We start from the raw sequence: 15,297 nt of genomic DNA on the forward strand, positions 1-15,297 counted from the left end.
TAAGTAATTAAGATAATTTTTCTAATTTACTAAATGTTGCTTTTGAACAACGTATGTGATTTGCAGGGTTGAAGAGCATCTTCTAAAATCCCCATTCTATCTATTTTTGATAAAGAAAGCCTTATGTGTATCGTTTTTTGAAGCCCTAAAGGAAGCCCGCGTGGGTGGTGAAAACTATTATTGTCCAGAAGAGGTGACACCGGAGTTCCGGTACCGCTCACAGGCGTCCAGAGAACCCGATGTCACCCTAAGGGACAGGGGCTAGTAGGCGAAGTGGCTCGCCGCTTCGTTTGCCAGACGGACAATGTTGGCCTGCGTCGACAGGTCTTCGCTATGAAGCGTGGTCTCCCATGCTTCTGCGTCCTTGAATAAACTGTAGCCGGGAAGTGGCTGCACTCCCAGAGGATATGTTTTAGTTCCTATATCGTTACAGAATTTGCAGAATTGGTCCTCCTGATTTCCAGTTTGCGTGAGGTATCTCCATCTGGGAGACATGTGGTTCTTGGCTTGCAGGCGGCGCCAGATGACTGCCTCTGTGGACGTGAGGGACCTAACCGGGGGTGGATATTTCCACCGTCCTAACTTATAGTGCTCTATGACTCCAGGTTGAGGCCGGCGTCCCCCCGGATATTGAGCGCTCGGGCAAGGGCGTTGGCCGCTTCGTTTCCTGGTATGTTGGTGTGAGCGGGGACCCAGGTTAGGGTGCTCCCTCTGTCTATGTTGCTTTTAGATAATATGTTCAACGCCTAGTATGATATTTTACCTTTGCAGAAATTCCTTATTGCCGATTTGCTGTCACTGATGATCTCCTTCGCGTCCGTACTAACGCACGCTATGGCGATCGCAGCTTCCTCCGCTGCCTTGGCGTCTGCTCCGCTTGTATATATCTTGCCATGCTCTAATCCGGACCCGTCGACTACCACCGAGACAGAGTTCCCGTCATCGTCAAAAGCGGCGTCTGTGTAGGCAACCGTCTCGGGGGTAGTCTGCTTAGTTTTGTTACCAAGTGTTTGGCTTTGTGCCGGCGTCTTTCCTGATTGTGTTGTGGGTGCATGTTCTTGGGTATCGGTGAGATAGTGAGGGCTTTTCTAATTTTGGACTCAATATGGAACGTCTGGTATTTAGTGCCTCTGTTCGCTTGTAGTCCTACCCTGCTTAGAATCTACTGTCCTGTCTCAGACTTAGGCATTCGAGTTGCGCCGTTCTCGTTGCTTCCGCTAACTCCTCCGATGTGTTTGCACCCCCATTCCCTCTAGTGCCTCAGTTGAGGTCTAGATTGGGAGTCCCAGAGCTCGTTTTGTAATACAAAAAATATCACGTGACTGGCGCATTCATGCGCCAACATTGTGGTGCTCCCAATCGCAACCTCAGTGAACGAAATTAGCTGCGACAGCGACTCGACAGCCCAGTCTCAGCGGCAGGCTGATATGTATATGTTGACGTTGGTTGCAGCCGACGCGTCGAGCCAGTTGCGACTTGCATCGTCACGAGCGCCGACTGCGTGAAGTGGACGAAGACCCACCATAGACATATCGGCCTGCCGTTGAACAGGGTCGTGGAGCCAATCCTACAAATGATTTCTTTCACTGAAAGCCAAGTTGAGAGCAGCACAATCGTGGCGCACGAATGCGCCACTCACATGATAGTTTTCGTATTTCGCGGGCTTTCTTTCAGGCTTGGAAAAACGATGCACGTGAGGCTTTCTTTATCGGAATAAGGTGGAATGGCGGTTTTAGAAGATGCTCTCCAACTCTGCAAATCAGATTTGTTGTCTGAGGGCAATAGCTAGCAAATTATAAAAGTTATCTGAATTACTCATTAATTAATTTCAAAACACAAATTGACTGTGGTGCACCACATGGCTGGCAGCTGTACTTAAGCGGTTTTTCTGGCCTATCTGAAACTTTTCATTTTTTAACCCTTGGCTAAATTTAGCTTGGACACCCTGTATATATATATATATATACGAAGGCAAGAAGCCAACAGTCGGCGAGGCCAAGGAAAGCGTTGGGGATGGTACTTTATGTCTTTTTTTAATGTTTACTGGGATAATCACAGAGATTAGTAATGTAATCCGTTTAGGGGAAAAATAATTAAACAATAAGTAAAGAAAAACACAACGTGCCGATGGTGGGAACCGAACCCACGACCTCCGAATAACGCGTCCGGTGCTCTTCCAACTGGGCTACATCGGCCGCTGTCCCCCCTGCTTCTTGGGTATTTATGTTGTCTGTACACAAACCTTGAGAGTTTTCACCAGGGCCACCCTTAGCCAAGGCGGCGGACGTGGAACGTCCTTTGTTACCGCCAGCGTCACGTAGAACGTGATCAAGAGCGAGGGCGAAAGCTGTGCTAGAACCCTCTTACGCTACCTATGGCTTCAAGACTGCCAGAAACGAGACCTCCGTAAGCTCCAAGCAGATCAATTAAGGGGAAATGAGGGTGCTCGTTATAATACATGAAGGAAAGAAGCCAACAGTCGGCGAGGCCAAGCAAAGCGTTGGGCATGGTACTGTATGTCTTTTTTTTTAATGTTTACTTGGATAATCAGAGAGATTTGTAATGTAATCTGTTGAGGGGAAAGATAATTAAACACAAAGTAGAAGAAAAAACAACTTGCCGATGGTGGAAACCGAACCCACGACCTCCGAATAAAGCGTCCGGTGCTCTTCCAACTGAGCTACATCGGCCGCTGTCCCCCTGCTACTTTCTTGGGTACATATGTTGTCTGTACACGAACCTTGAGAGTGTTCACCAGCGCCACCCTTAGCCGAGGCGGCGGACGTGGAACGTCCTTTGTTACCGCCAGCGTCACGTAGAACGTGATCAATAGCGAGGGCGAAAGCTGTGCTAGAACCCTCTTACGCTACCTATGGCTTCAAGACTGCCAGAATTGAGACCCCCGTAAGCTCCAAGCAGATCAATTAAGGGGAAAAGAGGGTGCTCGTTATAATACATGAAGGAAAGAAGCCAACAGTCGGCGAGGCCAAGGAAAGCGTTGGGGATGGTACTTTATGTCTTTTTCTTCTATTTTGTGTTTAATTATCTTTCCCCTAAACAGATTACATTACTAATCTCTGTGATTATCCAAGTAAACATTAAAAAAAGACATAAAGTACCATCCCCAATGCTTTCCTTGGCCTCGCCGACTGTTGGCTTCTTTCCTTCATGTATTATAATGAGCACCCTCATTTCCCCTTAATTGATCTGCTTGGAGCTTACCGGGGTCTCGGTTCTGGCAGTCTTGAAGCCATAGGTAGCGTAGAGGGTTCTAGCACAGCTTTCGCCCTCGCTCTTGATCACGTTCTACGTGACGCTGGCGGTGACAAAGGACGTTCCACGTCCGCCGCCTTGGCTAAGGGTGGCGCTGGTGAACACTCTCAAGGTTCGTGTACAGACAACATTAATACCCAAAAAAGTAGCAGGGGGACAGCGTCCGATGTAGCTCAGTTGGTAGAGCACCGGACGCGTTATTCGGAGGTCATGGGTGCGGTTCCCACCATCGGCACGTTGTTTTTTCTTCTACTTTGTGTTTAATTATCTTTCCCCTAAACAGATTACACTACTCATCTCTGTGATCATCCACCAAGTAAACATTAAAAAAAGACATAAAGTACCATCTCCAATGCTTTCCTTGGCCTCGCCGACTGTTGGCTTCTTTCCTTCATGTATTATAATGAGCACCCTCATTTCCCCTATATATATATATTGTAATAGGGCGTTTATTGACGCTCAGATGGATAGCTGTGAGGACAGGACCTTGCAACGGCGAGCCCAGCGTATTTCTCCTTTGTCTTCGTCGCACAACGCACAGGTGCATGTCGATGGCTGAAGTGCTGACTATCACAGTACATTTTCCCCCCGGGTAAAAAAAAGGAGCCATCCTGGCGACTTATTGCGCGGAAAGCACAGCGGGGTGATAGAATGGCTTCAATCGGTTCACGTGAACTGTTTCACGACAACGGCGACGCAAGTCCGCAGAGGGCGTGACGGGCTCAACTACGTAGTTGACAGCAGATGTTTGCTGCAGGACCCTATATGGCCCGTGGTAGCGAGCAAGAAACTTCTTTGAAAGGCCAGGGGTTGTGGAGGGCACCCAGAGCCACACCAGTGTGTTCGGGAGATATGACGAAGCTTCGCCGGTATCACAGAGGTATTTTTGTTGCCACTGATTTTCTGTTGTGAGAGAGCGGGCGAGCTGACGGCATTCTTCTGCGTACGTGACGGCATCGGATAGCGGGGAAGATTCGGAAACGTCAGGGCGGTAGGGAAAAAGTGTGTCCATAGTACAGGGTGGCTCGCGCCCGTAAAAGAGAAAGAATTGAGAGAATCCAGTAGTGGCCTGTGTCGCGGTGTTATATGCGTAAGTAACAAACGGTAGAACTTGGTCCCAATTGGAATGGTCGGTGTTCACGTACATAGCCAGCATGTCACCGAGAGTGCGGTTAAAACGTTCTGTCAGTCCATTCGTCTGAGGGTGGTACGAGGTAGCGTTGCGGTGTATGATGCGGCATTCTTTCAGGAGAGCCTCAACAGCGTCTGATAAGAAAACGCGTCCGCGGTCACTGAGCAGTTCGCGAGGGGCACCATGGCGAAGAACCAGGTTTTTCAGAATAAAGGCAGCCACGTCGCGTGCGGAAGCAGAGGGCAATGATGATGCCTCAGTGTAGCGGGTTAGATGATCCACTGCCACGATAATCCAGCGGTTGCCAGCTGAAGTTGTAGGAAGGGGACCGTATAGATCTTTGCCGACACGATCAAACGGACGGGCAGGACAGGGCAACGGCTGCAACAAAGCAGGGGACTTGAGAGGAGTTTTTCGGCGTTGGCAAGACTGGCAAGAGCGGACAAAATGGCGGACAAAGCGGTACATTCCACGCCAGAAGAAGCGTAGACGCAAGCGCGTGTAGGTTTTCAACACTCCGCCGTGGGCGCACTGGGGATCAGTATGGAAAGCAGCACAAATTTCGGCGCGGAGATGACGGGGGATGACTAAAAGCCACTTCCTTCCGTCGTGAAGATAATTGCGGCGATAGAGCAGCCCGTCACGAATTGAAAAATGGTGAGCTTGGCGGGCAAGCGCCCGAGACAAACGACCTGGAGAGTGACTTGAAAGAAAGTCCAGAAGTGTAGATATCCAAGGGTCGCGCCGCTGTTCCGTGGCCATGTCGATAGTGGCAAGCGAAGACAAATCGTAGGCGCAGACCTCATCAGACAACGAAGAGGGAGGCAGCGGTGAGCGCGAAAGAGCGTCCGCGTCAGTATGCTTGAGGCCTGAGCGATATATGACACGAATGTCATACTCTTGGAGGCGAATAGCCCAGCGAGCAAGGCGGCCGGACGGGTCCTTGAGGGACGCCAGCCAGCACAGAGTGTGATGATCAGTGACCACATAAAATGGTCGGCCATAGACATACGGGCGGAATTTGCCGATGGCCCAAATAATGGCCAAGCATTCTCTTTCCGTAACAGAATAATTGGACTCTGCCTTGGTCAAGGTGCGGCTTGCGTACGCCTCCACATAGTCTCGGATACCAGGTTTGCGTTGGGTGAGAACGGCGCCTATCCCAATACCGCTAGCGTCAGTGTGAATCTCAGTTGGCGCATTCGGGTCGAAGTGGCGGAGGATGGGAGGCGAAACTAAAAGGCGGCGTAAAGTGTTGAAGGCGTCATCACAAGCAGGTGTCCATGCGCAGAGGTCGGAGCTGCCGGAGAGGAGCTGGATGAGAGGAGCAATAATAGAGGCGAAATTTAAGATGAAGCGGCGAAAGAAGGAGCACAGGCCGATGAAACATCGTAGCTGCTTCAGTGATTTTGGGCGTGGGAATTCGGCAACTGCACGAAGTTTGGTGGGATCGGGAAGAATGCCATCCTTAGAAACGACATGACCTAGAATTGTTAGTCGGCGAGCAGCAAAGCGGCACTTCTTCAGATTCAGTTGGAGGCCGGCGGTAGCGAGACAAGTGAGAACGTCCTTCAGTCGGAGCAGGTGGGATTGAAAATCGGTAGAAAAGACTACGATATCATCGAGATAGCAAAGACAGGTTCGCCACTTGAATCCACGAAGCACAGTGTCCATGAGGCGTTCAAATGTGGCCGGGGCGTTGCAAAGCCCAAAGGGCATGACGTTGAATTCATATAATCCATCTGGTGTGATGAAGGCAGTTTTAGAGCGGTCAGCGTCAGCCATTGGCACCTGCCAGTAGCCAGATCGTAAATCCAACGAGGAGAAAAACTCGGCGCCCTGCAAGCAGTCTAGTGCGTCATCGATGAGTGGCAGAGGATAGACGTCCTTGCGCGTGATCTTGTTGAGCCGGCGGTAGTCGACACAAAACCGGAAGGAGCCATCTTTCTTAGGTACCAACACAACTGGAGACGCCCAGGGACTGTGGGATGGCCGAATGACACCACGACGGAGCATGTCGTCCACATGATCAGCAATTACTTGGCGCTCCGAAGCCGACACGCGATAGGGGCGCTGGCGCAAAGGTGCAGTTTTACCGGTGTCGATGGTGTGCTCTTCGACAGACGTGCGGCCCAAGTCAGTTTGAGGAAAGTCGAATGAAGAAGCGAAGTTCTGCAAGAGGGCGACAAGTTGATCACGTTGCGCAAGTGGAAGATCAGCATCAATAGCATGTTGGAAAACGTCGGAGGGCGTCGAAGCGGTTGCAACATCGCAAGAGCACAGACTAACGTCGAAGGAGGGGGTTGAGTCAGCAAGAGTGGTGATATGACTGGGATCAAGCTCTTCAGGACGTCCAATGCATTCGCCACGGAGCAGGACTGCTGGGCAAGAAAATGGGTTCGAGGCGTAAAGTGCACTCTTGCCGTCTTGAATTTCGAGAACTGCGAACGGAAAAGGAGGCAGGGATGACGGGAGGTGGCTTCGGAAGGTGTAAAAATCGCAGTCAAAGGAGTTACCCACTCACAAGACAGTGGTACGAGGGCAGCAGAGAACGGAGGAATGTCGGTGTCATGGGCGACGAGAAGTTTTGCAGTGCGGGGAGGGGTATCACAAAAGGGGGCATCACAGAGGGGGGCGAAGGCAATTTGCCCACGAGCACAGTCAATAACGGCTTGATGAGTCGATAGAAAATCGTATCCGAGGATGATATCATGCGAGCAGTTCGGCAGAACAATAAACTCGATGGGGTACAAGACGTCTTGAATGAACACACGGGCTGTGCAAGATGCGGAGGGGTGAATGTGCTGTGATGAGGCGGTGCGGAGCGAAAAGTCGGAAATCGGAGTGGTCACTTTGCGAATTCGACGGCAGAGCGCTTCACTGATGACGGAGACGGCTGCACCGGTATCGACGAGAGCGAGAACTGTGGCGCCTTCTACAGAAACTTTGATAACATTAGCGGGACGACATGGAGGACTTGAGGAATTCGAAACAAGCGCAGTTCTTGCCCCCGGAACTGCGACTGTTAGTTTCCCTCAACGGTGCTGGTAGAACGTCGCAGCATTGGGGAAAGCGATCGACGCCGAGGAGAATGTGATCGACGAGTGGTATGGGTTTGGCGATCTTGTGGGACAAATTGAGAACCGGGCGGAATCATTTGCGAGCGTGAGTCGGTATCGTACTGGTAAAGTCGAATGTCAGGCTGTGAAGGTTGGAGGCGCTGGCGACAAAGGCGCGCAACATGGCCCGGCCGACCGCAGGCATAGCAAATCGGAAGGTTGTCCGTAGTACGCCAAGGTTTCATAGGATGTGGGCGGAACCTTGAGGGTGGGGCTTGAAACGAAGGCTCAGCATGCGGCGGTGAACGGTGGGCAGGGACCTGCACATAGGAGCCAGACGTGGGCGAAGGTGGTGGCCTAGCCGTTACTTGGGCATACGTGAGAGGTGCCGTCACAGGCGGCACCACGGGGTTGGACGGCAAGACATCAGCGACGTGTTCTTGCACGACACGGCGTATAGCAGGGGCCAAAGATGGAGCCAGTTCAGGAACGAGGCGGCCCGAGTCTTGAAAATGGGGAAGGAGTGAGATCTGACGTGCGACCTCTTCACGAATAAAATCTTCGATCTTTTGATTCAGCGGGCTCCCTTCAGAAGTTGGCGAACCACCCAGGGATAATGCGGATACGCCTTCGTCGCACACACTGGAGCGGCGCCTAGAAGCGCGCCGCTTGCGGAGCTCGTCGTGGCTCTGGCAAAGCTTCACGAGTTCACTAACGCTAGTGGGATCTTTCGCTACCAGCATCTGGAAGGCGTCCTCAGAAATGCCCTCGATGATATAGCGGATTTTGTTTGCTTCCGGCAGGGCCGGGTCGACTCGTTTGCAGAGATCAACGACGTCTTCTATGTAGCTGGTAAAGGTCTCATCAGCGCGCTGAACGCGATCGTGTAAACGTTGTTCGGCACGAAGCTTACGCACTGCCGGGCGGCCGAACACTTCCGCGAAATTCTTTTTAAATGTCGACCAAGATGACAGGTCAGCCTCATGGTTGCGAAACCAGAGGTTCGCCACGTCCGTCAGATAGAATATGACGTTACTGAGCTTGTATGAGTCATCCCACTTGTTGTGGCTGCTTACTCTTTCATACGATGACAGCCAGTCGTCGACATCTTGATCGGCCGTGCCGCTGAACAGGCAAGGGTCACGCTGGCGCACGACGCCAGCACACATGATCGTGGGTGGAACGGCCGGCAGCGTCGAAGTGGACTCGTCTTGCATGGCGGTCGTAGAGGGTAGTGTACGGCTTCGCAGTTCCAGTTTGGGTGGGATCGTTTCCGGCACCTACGCCAATTGTAATAGGGCGTTTATTGACGCTCAGATGGAGAGCTGTGAGGACAGGACCTTGCAACGGCGAGCCCAGCGTACTTCTCCTTTGTCTTCGTCGCACAACGCACAGGTGCATGTCGATGGCTGAAGTGCTGACTATCACAGTACAATATATATATATATATATATATATATATATATATATATATATATATATATATATATTGCGCAAGGCAAGAAACAAAAAATTTTGAGGCACTTTAGTGACTAAAGTAGCGAAAGGCGAAAACCTGAGGTCTCTTCTTGTCTAGCGTTCCTGCCATCTGCAATCCCACATTTGAACGCGCGCCAAAGAACGCCACGCGACAGCTGCCGCAAACTTCGGTGGCAGGCTAGCCCCCGCCGCAAGCGGCTATGACCTACCACTCCCAGCCCCGTAGGGCCAGAAAGAACCACTTTTCACAGAGCGCGCGTTCAAGTGTGGCATTGCAGATGGCTGGGACGCATCCCGTCTCGGCCAATCAGAGTTCCTCAAAAGCGGTAGACGGTTTGTCCACGACAGCATGGGCCATTAAAGGCTGACGCCTTAATTCACAGGTAGACAAATGTAGCATATTATGCCCATATACCAAGTATGCAAAATGATATATAAGGAAATTGAAATGGATTATGTGTACAATAAGGCCGTGGCCTTTTCAGATTATCGACTGCTGAGTGACCTATAGCCAGTCGCTGCGGTGTGTGAAGAGATGGTAGCGAGATTTAGAATAAAGGGACCATATCGCTAATGAGAATATGGTAATTGCTGGAGCTTTAGATAACAGTAGGTATGTTTCAAACGCCGGTTTCCCGCGCCAGGCAAAGCAAGGAACGGTTGCGCGTAATTTGCATCAACAGCTGACATTACTCCCGGATAACACATTTTAACAAGTTAGCGCGAATCAGCCATAATTGCAATTGGTTCAAATTTCATTTTGAGAGTAGCTTCACGCGCGCTACATCGAGCATCGAGCCACCAGTCTTGTGGCCATCAAAGCGGCAAAGCGTTTAAGTTCCGGTTTGCACAGCCCCTGGGTGCTCTTGATTTTTGGACCGACATGCCGATGGATGCACCGAAAATCAGCGATATCCAAATCATAGCGTGACATATGGTCACTACAAGCCATAGAACACTGGCACCGGCGAAGATAATGAGTAGCGAGGCTGACTTGCTCAGTTCACCGTGGGACGAAATTAAGCTCACTTAATAGTTATATAATTTAGCGGATCTTATATATACGATGTGGTGATTACGGGGCCCATGAACGTGACCTTGCACCGTGAGGAAATAGGTGTCTTCAGTGACTCCTTGTTTTCCTGGGAGACACGCTTAATCCTCAAATGTGCAGTAAGGATGCAAAATATTTACGCTGAGACAGCGATATCTGAACGTCACTTTCTGGGTGACGCCTCCGCTGCTCGCTGCTCCACCCCACGCGTGACTTCAAAGGTGACTTGCCATCCGCGCCTGATGGTGTCGAGCGCCATGCGCTCTGCGCGGGAGTTTCAAAACGCGCGTTCCTGATCCGCAATTTGTTGAGATACAACGATGGGGCTTATCGCGTTTTCGAAATTATAACAACTGATACGGCAAACAATAATATCTGGATAGGAATATCTCTTCGAAACTAGATTCCTAACCGCATTAGCAAAAAGACAATTACAACAAATTGCTTTCGCTAGGTAGCATTATATCCCTCTTTTTAGATATCCACCAATATTGGTGCAACAGTGCCGCAGAAGCCGTCATTATATCTCAAAACAGCATATATATAATATTAGGGACCAGCGTCTTTGGACCACCTAGTATGACCCGTTTGTACTACAGGTTTCATGAGAATAAGGATTCTGAAGAGCAAATATTTCACCGGACATCACATTCCGTACCGTTTTCATTTTGCACAAAAGCGCAATTCACAAACTCGCGGCGATCCACAAATTCGAAGCAAACAACTAGCATTTATTTAAAGTTAAACCTCCGACTGTCCAATGTAGTAGTGTCCTCCCATTCTTTTCAATATTCGTCATATATTTCACCTGCAATACGCGCCACTTGGTTAAAATACTGCATACATCGAGTGCTTTTAAATATATTGACCCAAATTTTAAAAATATTTGCTACATTTGAACGTGGCTGCACTTTGTAGAACGGGCAAAGCACTGCAGTTTGTTAGATGACGTTGTCGCTGCCTTCTTAGTCGCTGCTGTTCATTCGTCGTGGGCCAGCGTATTCTGTCTCCGACAAGTGCCTCAAAGGAACAGGCTCGCTCTCCATTTCAAAGCAGACTGAATTCACCCTCCTTATTACGCGAGTTGTATGGTCAAACCCCGTCACCCGCTTGACCCTTCCGATATTACAAACATGTAAGCAAGCACGGACTGGTGACTGGGACAAGTAGTGTCCATCATATAAATTGCCAACCAGTCGGAGTCCGTGCATGTAACCTTGTAACTCCCACATAACATACGAACGCTCGGGAGGTGGACCGTGATGTATTCTGCCCAAGTTGCCAGAACCGATATGGATATAAATTCGCGTTTTAGTTAGGCCTTATGAACGTCCCTACGACAAGTAGAGGCATAGTGTCTAACTGGGGTTCCAAGGGAAGGCTGGGTTCGGAACTTCCCCTTCCATATGAATGGAGAAGCTAAAGTTAGCAGCGTTTCCCGATTTACACATAACAGGTGGTGTCTGACATCACAAGAACCACGTACCAAACACAAACACGGAGCAGTCATGAAACTTGCGAACTGCCTCTTGTTGACAGAGTCCTCCAAAGTCAAAGGTCGGGATCAGTGAAGTAGTGAAGTCGCACTGACAACGTCGCAGATAGTGGCCGGGTGAAACTTATTACACGTGTGGCGCTTTTCGAAGTACATTTTTATATTGCGATAAATTTACAATCACCTCTTAAACCACAATATTTAAAATAATTATTACTCACTTTGTAGACAAGCGTGCTTTGTTTCGTTGTGGAAAAAAATTTAAACTCATCAAAAATTTCCAAGAAAGAACTCTTTCTCTCGTAATCTAGGAAAGCCGGGGAAAAACGAAAAAAAGAACACGTGCCTGCAGTCGTGCGCAATCCCACTGTAGTGTTCGCAGCCGCATCCGGATCTAAAAAACAAACACAAAACGTTGTTATTCGCACAGGTCGACGAGGCGCACAACAGTGTAAGCAAACAGAAAAAAAAACGCGGAGGCTGCCTGATCAAAACGACTTCAATTATTTTCTATTAGGCTTGTTTATTTTAAGTTAAAGTGCTTAAGGTGTTGGTCAGGGAAAACAAGGCGTGGTCCCGACGGCTACATTCTCGTGTCAAAAAACCCGCCCGACGCTTATATTTTTTGGAATCGAAACCATTGAAAAGGGAGAAGAAAGTTGGGCAAGTTGGTTTACGTGCACGGATGATAAAATGCGAATTGGAAAAAATGACGAAGAAAAAAACGACAGGGCTAGGCGCTAGTGCCTGTCCCTGTCCCATACATAGCGCCTGCCTCAGTCGTTCATTTTTTCATCATTGTTTCTAGTTCGCGGAAATATTCAACCAAGCATATTTGAAAGGGAGTTTGTTATGATAATTTAGGCCGCCGCGTGTCTTCAGTCACACAACTAATGCCAATGTCTCCAGTCATCGTCCAAGCTGGTGCCACATCAAGTTGAGAAGAAAATGTGGGGCGTTTGACTTCCTGAGTATCAAACAAAAATGGAATAATTTGTATCTAGCATGGCTGAACAGGAGACACACCATCATTGATCGGGGGAGGTTATCTTGTTCGGAAAACCAATAGTCAAAGTTTATCAGTGCTCGATATTCACTGCCTGCGTGGCGCCAGGACAGCTCAAGAAGAGGGCAAGCCGAACCTGCGCCCTAAAGCAAGCGCAGTAAGAAGGGCGAAGGAGAAAAACGTTGATCGAAAATGTGAAAGAAAAAAAAAGTACCTCGACAAAAGGCGAGGAAGAAAAGTACCTAACTTACATGTTAGAAAAAGCGGCCAGTGCCTTGGGCCGCTTCGTAACGTAAACTAGAAAAAAAGGCAGCGAATGGGCAAACGCCGAACATAGATGAGTAAAACAATGTTTCTTTGTCTCCTGCTTTATTTTTGTTTTGTACATTCTTGAAGTTAAGTCGTATAGAACGCCGTAATTTTTGTTTCCTTGCGGTGGGCAGTGACATGGTCGTTTTCGAACAATCAATACTTTGCCTGAAATAAGGGGTTGGTGACAACCCGAGATATTAGGGTAGACACAGCAGGATTGCCGTATTTTACGCTGGATGCTACCCCTCGCTTTTTTACACGCCAGCCGGATACGCCATCCAAAATGACAAGTAGGCATTTTCTTGTTAAAAAAGCACTTTATTCAACGTAGCACAACATAAGGTCAAAATGCACTACAAGCCTGAGGCAGTGCAATGTCATAACGCATTTACAAAACGGAAAAAAAATTTGCTGTCTAAAACTATAAGCAAAATAAGGCAAAAGATAAAACAGAAGGGCCAGAACAGTTGAAGGATGTAGCTGCGCAAAGTGGTGGCGAAATAAAGTTATGATGTTAATCCTTCGCTACATCATGAATTCTTGTGAAGCCAGACACAAGCAGGAAACTGTCGGATGTACCTTAATCGACAAAGTAACAGACTGGATGTTCCAAACTACATTAATGCTAAAACACTTATGGAACATGGGCGTACCGTCAAGAACTGCGAACCTTAGTCTACACCTAGTCACAAAAATGCATTCGAGCTTGCTTACGCCAATAATTCTCGTCAGAAGAACATACAGAAGTGCCAGCCTTTTCATTAGCAATTTGTCGTCACAGTTATAAGTCATAGTAATATAAAAAAAAAAATCTCCAACATCCATAAACAATTGTGTTGGCAGTAACGTTCAGCCATCATGTCAGTCTATTTAAATTGCTTTTGAGCAACAGGGCTCAATCATCAGCCAATGAAAGGACTGCAACCAGCTCGACGGGTCGTTTAGAAATGGCCAGCTTGCTTTGCTGCCCCAAAATCCAGTTGGGAAAAAGGAAATCGGTGGGTATTGTAGCGGCTGCTCGGTGAGACATGTGACTTCCCCGATGGCAGCAGGGAATGTGTAGCTAGCTGATAAAAAAGACAGGCGAGTCAGTGTCGGCGCCTGGTAGAGCACAATGCAGGGAGCGGTGTTCGTCTCCGCCCTGGCAATAACCTCGCTACCCTACGTCGCGACGTAAACTGCTTCCACGCTGGAGTAACGCAGCTACATCTGCTCAGCTGTCGCCTGCCTCGCTGTAATAATCTGTAGGATGCAATGTATCGCTCGAAGAGTCCTCGGACGGACCACTGCCGGAGTCCTGGTCTAAAAAGGAAGACCTTCCCCGCCCTGTAAACAAGTAAGCGAGGCCTACAGATGGCGACTGCACTGTGTGCAGGGGGTGTAAAGCACGCGCCTCTGTCCTTGGGCTGGCCAGCAGCTCGTTGGTGCCTGCAGCAAGGTTGCGGTAGGTGTAAAACTTGTACAGGTAGACTACCAGAGCATCCGCCTCGCATTCGGGAGGTACCGGGTTCGATCCCTGGTGCCGCCGGTTACCCACCGGTTTTTCAATGGGTACAAGCTTTCCTCCGGCCTGGTGCTCGGCTCTTCTGGGGTGAAATGCTTGGAAAAAGGGTCACATAATGGACTTATTGTCCGATTGTCCGAGCCGGCGACACAGCGTAATGCGCTCACACACGGGGCTGTCCTCCTCAAGAGGTGCACGGCTGTCCGCCGCGTCCAGGTAGGTCCACTTGAACAGCAGACGGTCGACGCCCAGGTTCGCCAGAAAGAGCACGAGCAACCAGGGTCGGGCGTCCGCCGTCCGCTTGGAGGTGGTCATCAGCAGGGATACCACTGCAGCCATTATGTAGTAGGATATCGAGCGAAGCGCCGAAAACTGGTCGGCAATGAATGTCTCCACGTTGAACAAGCGGATCACGCACGCATCGAGTTGCCGACCGTGCTTCTGGAGAATGGAGTAGACGCTGCCAAGTTCTTGCTGAAGGTGATCACCGCGCTCCTGCATGAGACGTTGCTGCTGCAACAGCCTCTCCTGCATCTTGGTCGAGTGTTGCAGCTGGGCAATAGTCAAAACGCTAAATGCTCCCAGGTCCGAGGTGGCGCGCACTGTCTCCGCTTCCCAGTGGCGACTACGAAGACACTTGCATATCACCTGTGCGTGGGTGAAGAACTTGGAGTAGGTGGTGCCCAGCGGCCCCTCTAGGAACTGCGCCAGAGCCTTGCAACTCGACAGAGGCTCGGATTCGGCGCAGTTCAAAGGGCGTTGTCCCATCTTCGTCAGGAAACAGCTAGTAAATGAAAGCGCTAGGCGACTGTGCACCTCCTCGCCAAGATTATCGCAGTCACGGTCAAATTTCGAAAGTGCGTTGCTCCAGCAGTCGCCGTAATCTGCGATCTCAGCCAGCACGGCCTTGAACTCGAGCTCTCCCTTTGCCACGTCAGGTGCAGCGAAGGGCTGTTCGGCTGATTCCACAAATGCGGCCAAGT

At 49.7% G+C, this 15,297-nt stretch overlaps 1 non-coding gene across 1 annotated transcript; it reads right to left on the reverse strand.

Moving 5' to 3' along the window:
- Positions 1-2,617: 2,617 nt before the first annotated feature.
- Positions 2,618-2,690, reverse strand: TRNAK-CUU (transfer RNA lysine (anticodon CUU)). Its single transcript has one exon. It is a non-coding gene; the product is annotated as a tRNA-Lys (tRNA).
- Between the last annotated feature and the right edge of the window lie 12,607 nt (positions 2,691-15,297).

This window comes from Amblyomma maculatum, chromosome 7 (assembly GCF_055883805.1).
Source record: "Amblyomma maculatum isolate TAMU_Amacu chromosome 7, ASM5588380v1, whole genome shotgun sequence".
In the NCBI taxonomy this organism is placed as follows: domain Eukaryota; kingdom Metazoa; phylum Arthropoda; class Arachnida; order Ixodida; family Ixodidae; genus Amblyomma; species Amblyomma maculatum.